General features: G+C 39.4%; 1 protein-coding gene across 5 annotated transcripts in view; it reads left to right on the top strand.

Moving 5' to 3' along the window:
- LOC110838091 (uncharacterized) overlaps window positions 1-8525 on the top strand; it is a 32010-nt gene continuing 23485 nt past the window's right edge. For 4 of the 5 annotated variants that reach the window (XM_022080938.2, XM_022080942.2, XM_022080939.2 and 1 more), the window contains exon 1: window positions 2-179. The gene's annotated coding sequence lies outside the window, so the exon portion shown is untranslated. Of the gene's footprint in view, window positions 180-8525 lie in introns of all 5 variants that reach the window. The other variant, XR_002545957.2, reaches the window with a different exon arrangement.

The raw sequence follows: 8525 nt of genomic DNA, 5'->3' as shown, positions 1-8525 counted from the left end.
CATGGTAACCAAGACGCTTGAAGACGCTTGAAGACGCTTGAAGACGCTTGCTAATACGGGAAATCCTAGTACTCTACGATCACGTGGCTCTAAGGCCCCCGTGTTTCTCCGCCGTCAAGTGACCTCGAAGGGTGTGGAGAGGCGGAAATTAGCACTTCCTTAAAAAGAAGGAAGCGAAGGTAAGTCGACGACAATACCCATTCTCTTTTATTTAATTTGTGTGAATTATTTAATATCTGCTAGACTGAAGTTCTGATACTTCGGATAAGAATATTACTCGTGTGTTTATCTGACGACGACGACGTATTTCTGTTCTAAGACTCTTACAGGGGCTTAGAAATCCCCTGTAATTTTATCAATGAAGTTTATCTATTATTACTTCAGATGAAAGTCCTCCTGACTGGTATATATACCCTGGGAACTCGAGTAATTTATTTTCGAATCCGATCGGAAATAGCTTTGTCTATCGCATCCAGCAGAATAGGTGGCCCCCTTTCCTGACGACAATTTAAGGTCCGTCCTTCCAAGCGAAGTGATATTAAAAGGTCTTAAGATTATTAAGACATTTTTAAGAAACAAACGATTGATGAAGTCAAAAAAAAATACGCCTATCCACTTATAATCAGAGTTAAAACATGTGAAACGAAATAGCTCAGTTCCTGAAGTGACTAGTCACAAGACCTGGATTCGATTCCCGGAAGGCTTGCGTAATGTTCATTTTGCCACGAGTTCAGTGCCGATTAAAGTGTTCGTTTAATCTTTGTCCTGACGAATGAACGCACTTTTCCTGGTAAAAAAACAGACGAAACTGAAAATTCGTCTCTTCCATCCAATGGTGAGGCTTAAAAGTCCCCACTATGTCTGTATGGTTGTGTGACGTAGAGACAATTTGTCACTATCTTCGCGGAGCTAAACATATGAGGGCATATTAATATTCTAAATAGCAGTGATCCAAATCCTAGTGAGAATGCGTTTGACTAGTTCCACGAAAAACTATAACTGCTTTGTAATAAAGAATATCCATGTCCTTTACGAAGCCCAATCCAAACCAAAATCCTGATTTCCTACGATTCGTTTTAATATACTTCCATCTACGTCTTGTTCTTCCGAGTTGTCTCTTTCCTTCAAGCTTTCCAACAAAAAGTTTTTATGCGTTGCTAATCTCTCCATGCGTGTTACATGCCTTGATGTGATCATCATAATAATATTTTGCGACGGAGAAGAATTTTAAAAATCTTTTGAGCAACGAATCAGAATTCTAGTCGGCTTCGTGGGCAAGATGTATTGATTTTAATTAAACTGTGTAAATTAGAATAAGAATATGCATGTTACCGTGCATCATAATTGCACACGCACAGCGACACAGATTACGTATTTAAATCGGTCTCGTAATTCTTGGAGATGTTTCGTTGTGGGCTCGCGGCTATCAGATATGATCTTTGGCCATCCTGTCAAGGTTAAAAGAATCAACATTTTCGGCAGGGACAAATAATAGGAGTGAGCTTCCAATTTTCCGACGATCGTAAGTACATTCTAAAAATTGACATTACGGTGTTTAACGGAGGATCTAGCAATGGCGGTGCAAGAACGCGTCACTTTTACACATGAGAGTGAGAATAAGAAAAGTCCTGCATGATATCCAACTTATATGAAACTAAATATTTTTTCCCCACAGAAGACATGCAAGGCCAGCAGGTCTCACATATCTGTCACGAAGAAATCATGAATTAGTTTAGACTGTGCGTTACATACGTGGAAGGTTATGAACTTCGACCTTTCTAAAACACGTAGAGGAAAAGTCTCTCGTAAGATTTGAGGTTCTCACAACGGTGAGTATGAAGATTTCTGTCTTCTATGTTGTTGCGCTGTGTAGTCTGGTCGATGTTAACCAACGTTTCAGAGGTCATACTGCCTCCGTCATCAGAGTATGAAGATTTCTGTCTTCTGGGTTGTTGCGCTGTGTAGTCTGATCGATGTTAACCAACGTTTCAGAGGTCATGCTGCCTCCGTCATCAGGGCGATTAAAAATATGAAGATTTCTGTCTTCTGGGTTGTTGTGCTGTGTAGTCTGGTCGATGTTTACCAACGTTTCAGAGGTCATACTGCCTCCGTCATCAGGGCGATGAATTACTTCGAAGATTTCTGTCTTCTGGGTTGTTGCGCTGTGTAGTCTGGTCGATGTTTACCAACGTTCCAGAGGTCATACTGCCTCCGTCATCAGGGCGATGAATTACTTCGAAGATTTCTGTCTTCTGGGTTGTTGCGCTGTGTAGTCTGATCGATGTTAACCAACGTTTCAGAGGTCATGCTGCCTCCGTCATCAGGGCGATTAAAAATATGAAGATTTCTGTCTTCTGGGTTGTTGTGCTGTGTAGTCTGGTCGATGTTTACCAACGTTTCAGAGGTCATACTGCCTCCGTCATCAGGGCGATGAATTACTTCGAAGATTTCTGTCTTCTGGGTTGTTGCGCTGTGTAGTCTGGTCGATGTTTACCAACGTTCCAGAGGTCATACTGCCTCCGTCATCAGGGCGATGAATTACTTCGAAGATTTCTGTCTTCTGGGTTGTTGCGCCGTGTAGTCTGGTCGATGTTAGGGCTGTTCTCGTCAACAAGGTCTACATTTGGGATAATGATTCAGTAGCCACGTTAACAGACAAAACAAGTCCTCGTAATGTGTTGCACTTGGCAGCTGAAGTTAAGGAACCAAACCACTGTAAGGCAATCCCCTTTGAAAACAGCAACTCGCAATTGAGAAGCTAATAGTTTCATCGATTCCTCTTTCCCCTTATGGCCTTTCATCAAAATACGACGCTTTAAATTAGTATTTACATATAATTATAAAATTTAAAAGTGGAATTTTAGGCACTTTTCTTCAAAATAAGTCTTGCAAAAATTTTCTCATCATAGACCAGCGTCTGAAGTGACGATCCAACCACACTTTAACATCCCCACAGTCACACTTCTTAGACTCCTTAACGCTTTAAAGACAAGTGGTAATTATATATACCACCTACTTTAACATTCATTTTCCATTATCATACAAGACGTTCTGATGCTTATGGTTTCCACTACTCTGTCATAACGCTACACAATGGAAGTGTGCAGGTACATGTGCCCTATACAACACGTAACACGTCAGTGAAAACTCCACTCAAGTCCTCTGAAGCATCAGCTAATGATGGCATATTAATCACGTACTGAAGTACCATCCATTACCTGAATTGTTAAATCGATTCCGTTCTGTCACATGCAGACTATACTCTATCCACATGGCTAATGTGATAGCCCACAGATTCTATTCTCTAGAACATTACGAGTTGATAAATGTGCGTAAAATGTATTAGAGCTTCGGATACGAGCCAAAGTACTAGACACTCGCTGAACAAAAAAATTTCAGTTGTTTTTTTAAGACTGATACTCAACCTATCCGTACGTTTAGAAACGTATAATGAATCACATTAGGCAGCAAACTTACAAAATTTTAGACTTGCTACACGCAATTATTATGTTTTCAACATCCATATATTTCATAGATGTAACACATCTCTTCATAAATGAAGTTAAATTGGAACCTGTGTCAAAGCAATTAATTTTCGTAATTTCGTTTCAAATGGAAGCCTGCGGTAGCTTTGGATCTTGCTACGACATTCACAGAAAAGTAGGTACATTTGAGACAACTCAACTTGTAGACATAATTGTTCTCAGAACTGCGTGGAAATGTTACAACACAAACGATAATACAATTCTAGAATGCTCCACGGATGTGATTGAGAACAAATAACTTAAAAATAACGAGGTAGGTGGGTCCAAGACAAGGAGATTAGACAGAGAAATGCGGAAGACGACACTGCAAGGAATCATTAAAAGCGAAACACAAAGAATATTTTATGATAAAAGGTAACAAACAGTAGTGAAACTAGGTCAATTTAAACGTAAAGAAACCAGAAATAGCTCGTAGAAAGGAGAATAAATTATATAAAAATTTCAGAAAAATTAATAAGACAAATTTTGTGAATCATTCCGAGACAGTGTGACTGTTAAACATAGACACTACAGTACAATTAATGCACAAGGTTCGGTTTAACAATCTTAACATCTGAGGCTCTGACGATGGTGAAAATGTCGACTGCGGTCGGCTTAGTTCTGACAATGAGGAATGCTAGTAAAAACTGTAACCCACAAGGGCATAATAAACAACAATAATACTGTATGGAAAAATGTATAAAAAAAGTATATGATTTCTTTTCACAATTACATATCAATATATTTGAATTCTTATCCATTCTTCATATTTGCTAATATCGTTAAACTGTGCACGAAACACACATGAAAATTTGCAGAAATTCTCTCCGATGTGACTCGTGAAACAGATCGGTAAGTTTAATGAACGTTGTTAATAAAGAGGAAACATTACATTTGCTGACCTCTACTCCAAGTAGCCATTAATACACTTTACCGCGTCCTCAGGTTATTGTTGTGATGGTAACACTCTGGCTCTGTGGAACTGGGCCTTTAACGGGAACTTTTATCGTCAGGTCCAGACGGAGGTTTTATCCCCCTTCCCCCCCCCCACAGCCCACAACATAAAATGGGTCACTTCATCTCATGGCCGAACCCGTAATGATCTCTCTTGCCATGAGTCGGCCGTTCTACGTTCAACCGCCCTCATTATAACCGGAGTGGACTTCCACGGATTCTAAGGTTACGGGCTCTTTTTTCGTTCACGCTGTGAAGTCGATATTCCTTTGATATTGCCTTTGTTGCTAGAAATGGAAGTTTGCTCTTTGATACTGACAGAGGAAGGAGTGCACTGCAGAATGTCGACGTGTGTGTAATAAAAAACGCCTACACGGAATCGAGTGACAGAAGGCCTGGATTTTATTTACGGAATTTGGTACATTTTTTTTTTGAGCCCCGTAACATATACCACCTGCATTTTTTCTATTTATGTTTCGCACGACTCTCAGAATAAACAGCGATTATTTCCTTAAAAATCGTTAACCAGTTGATTTTTTAAAGGTGAAATGCTGCGTTTTCTTTGAGGTACGGACTGAATTCAAAACTATTATTTAGACCAGCTTAATTTCACGTTGGTCTGCATGCCTCTTATGCAGCCCTCCCAGTGTCAACATCAAAATTCCGCTCTATAGCACCCCCCCCCCAATATTAACGTAGACTAAACCTTTTTCCAAACGCCGCCCTTCCAAGAAAAATATCAAAATTTAAAATTATCGCAAAGACCCTGATCAACTTCCCCCTACTCCATTTCTTAACCCAGCCTGTCTCCTAAATCCTTTGCACTTACTTAACCTATTTATATAAGAAGGACGAGTGGGCACTGCCTGGGAACCTTCACAGCCGTAAATTTGTTTCGCCTCTTCCCGTTTCCCGAACACTTTCTCTTCTCTCATTCTGTTTGGCTTCAGATTGTTGACAGGAGACTCGTATCTCTGACTTTGTTGTGTTCTAAATGAGGGGTTTATAAGGAAGACAAACAGCAAAGCTTTAACAAGATATATGATAACCATTTGTATCACTACAGTACACATTATAAAATATGACCATATTTAGTGTAGAAGGGAAGGAGATACTGTAACCACATTTTAAGGGATGCAAAACACAAGCTAACTAATTAAAAACTTCATCATTTTTTTTTCATGTTCTAACACACGGAAATAAAATTATTTTACTATCTGAATCTGACAGCCTGTCTGAAATACTGACATTAAAAATAAATTATAACGTTCTTTCGCGCACCAGTTTGTGACGTCTGTTCAAATTCAGTGTAATTAACATGTGTTGTCTCACATTCTGCTAAATAACTATTTGATTTCCGTCAAGGAATATCCAAAAAATATCTGGAATGTATATCTCCTTGTATAATTAAATACGCGATTACTTTTAGAGTTTTTTTTGTTTGGTGTTTATAATAATATTCTTGAACCACAAATTTTTGGGCAGAGTAAATTTCATCTTTTGGTCGAGTGACAAGCGATGATTGATATTTTACGGACAAGACTGTATCGTGGTTTCGATCCTACTGGATAAGTCACTGGTCGCAGATTAAAAAGTTAACTTCAAAGCAGGAAATCACAGAAAACTCCCAAAGTAACTCAGCGCATGGAAAATGTTTCAAGTTAGGAAATTCAAGCACAACGTATCTGACGTATCTCACGGCTTGTAACCTTAGCGGAATACAGAAAGGATTTTTTTTACGATAAACTGCAACAAAAATCGATACCTGATTTTTAAATCAAGTTTCTTAAACGGAAATTACGTGAATTCGAACTTCAAAGAACCTGCCGGTTGAAGCTAAGAAGGAATTGAAAGGAACGCTGAAGTATTCCAGCGGAGTAGTGTCGTGACGCCTGAACGTTTCAGACGCCTGAATGTGGAAACAGTTTCCAGTGAATAACTGAGTACTATAACACACTCACGCGTGGTTTTCTTCGAACGGTAATTAAAAAGCTAAAATGCATTAAGCATGGAACCTGAATACCGAATTCCCAGGCATTAGAGTAACTTTGCGTTATGTAGTTAGTTTTAGGGGCGTTCACAACCTTGCCGAACTCCTATTAAAACAGTTCCGTCCGTCCGTCTGTACACATGAAACAGCTCGAAAAAAAACCGATTCTGATTAGATTAAATCTGAGGTTCTCATGGATACAAGTATGAAGATAGCCGTCTTCTGTAGGTTTTTATTAAATTTGGTATTGGGAGAATTTTACGAAAAATTGCAGAGTTATTCTAATTTTCGTTATTCCATAATTCTGAGACTTCGCACAGAACGCTTCAAATTTCTTTACAGGACCGGACTAGAACCAGCGTTCTTTTACACAAATGAACTCTGAACGCTAGTGTTCACGCCCACTCAACAAAAAAGTATCAGCAAAAGTATCTGTGTTAAAAAATAATTCTAATAATATAATTCCATTAATCATGGGTTTCAATACGTAGTTAAGACGAATGCCAAAAGAATGTAATAAACTCAATTTATATCGTTTTTATGATCAAATCCGTGTTTTATCTTTTTTTTCTGGTGGACGTACGACGTTTTGGTACCCACCCACTCTTAACTTCCTTCCAGCTGAACGAAGTGTGTCGACATGGGGCAGTGGCGTAGGACGATAAGGATGGCTCTTCGCCGTGTGTAGCCTGACACTTGAGAGTCCTTGTCTGCTGCTATTAATTTAATCTGCTTCCAGATTTGCAGTAACACGTTCCAAAGTCATGCCATAAAATTACATTACGTGATCTAGCAAACTAACTGTTGAATAACCTAACAAGCAGTTTCGTGTCTTCTATGCAGGCGATCATGACGAAGGTGTCTTGTGGCAGGTCACGTCCGTTTCCTCGCCATCAAACAGGCCTAGAGCCAATATTTCATTTTATCAACTCACACAGCGCAGTAAATTACAACCACGAAGATGATTGTCTTCAGTGATGTTGCACGTATAGTCTGATATACTTACCGATGTCTCATAAGAAGTTATTACCTCCATCATCAGGGTTTAGATCCTCTGAAACGTCGGTTCGCATCCATCAGACGATGCAACATGACAGAAGACAGCCATTTTCAGTGGTATTGTTGCGATGGGGCGAGACTTCGTCTCTGTAGAACTGGACCTCTGGAGACCCTTTGTCCACCTCCCATATGAATGATACCGTCTACCACAAATCCCGTATGTACTGCACTAAGTGTGAATCCAGGCGTTCGCAGACAACTTCGTACTCATCACCGTAAGAACCTCAAATCTCACAAATATAATTATCTACCATAACCAGGTTCCTACCCAACTAACTACCTGACTCTACAGTAAAGACAGGAGACATTCGGCTGATCGAGAATTTCTCATTACAGACCCGGAAGTCAGTTTCGTTCTGCAACCTTGTACGATTTTATAGTGACCTTGAAATATGCAATTTGATGACGGCTGCTATATTTTCTATGTTCTACAGAGCTTAACATTTCAATCTTAACTTGTTCTTAATTCTAAATGGACTTTCTAATTACTTGACTGGTTATTTTAACAAGTTGAATCTTTCGGAATATCCCTGCTGTTTACTGCACTTCTGTCGGAAGTCTTTCTCAAGAAACTTTGAAGTTAATCTGAGAGCGAACAACCACAAGTCTTAAAGTCCAGGTGGATGCAGACTTCATCCTCCCACGACAGGACAGATTAATGGAAGTTTCTGAGTTCAGGAGCTGCTAAGGAGACTTCCACGGTTCAGTTAGTACAAGTCGAATTATCGGAATTGTCTCCTGGGGGGGAATTGTAGGCGAACACAGAGTTCCCAAGTTTCCTCGAGATTTCACATTCCTCATTAATCAACATACCACGTTTACTACAGATATCGATCTACTGATAGCACAGGTAAATATCATCAGGCCTATGGATATTATCTAAAGACAAGCGATAGTAGTTCATTTGTTACACCAATATTACGTTGGACATTTTTCAATACCTGAAATTCAGGCTAATGATAAGTTATTATACTAGTTGCTAGGATACTAGCATGGTA

The sequence above is a fragment of the Zootermopsis nevadensis genome, unplaced genomic scaffold (genome assembly GCF_977971745.1).
Source record: "Zootermopsis nevadensis isolate Lab colony 2312 unplaced genomic scaffold, Znev_1.0 Znev_ptg000008l, whole genome shotgun sequence".
Taxonomy (NCBI): Eukaryota; Metazoa; Arthropoda; class Insecta; order Blattodea; family Termopsidae; genus Zootermopsis; species Zootermopsis nevadensis.
The sequence above is the reverse complement of the archived record's forward strand: the minus strand, read 5'-3'. Positions and strand labels throughout refer to the sequence as shown.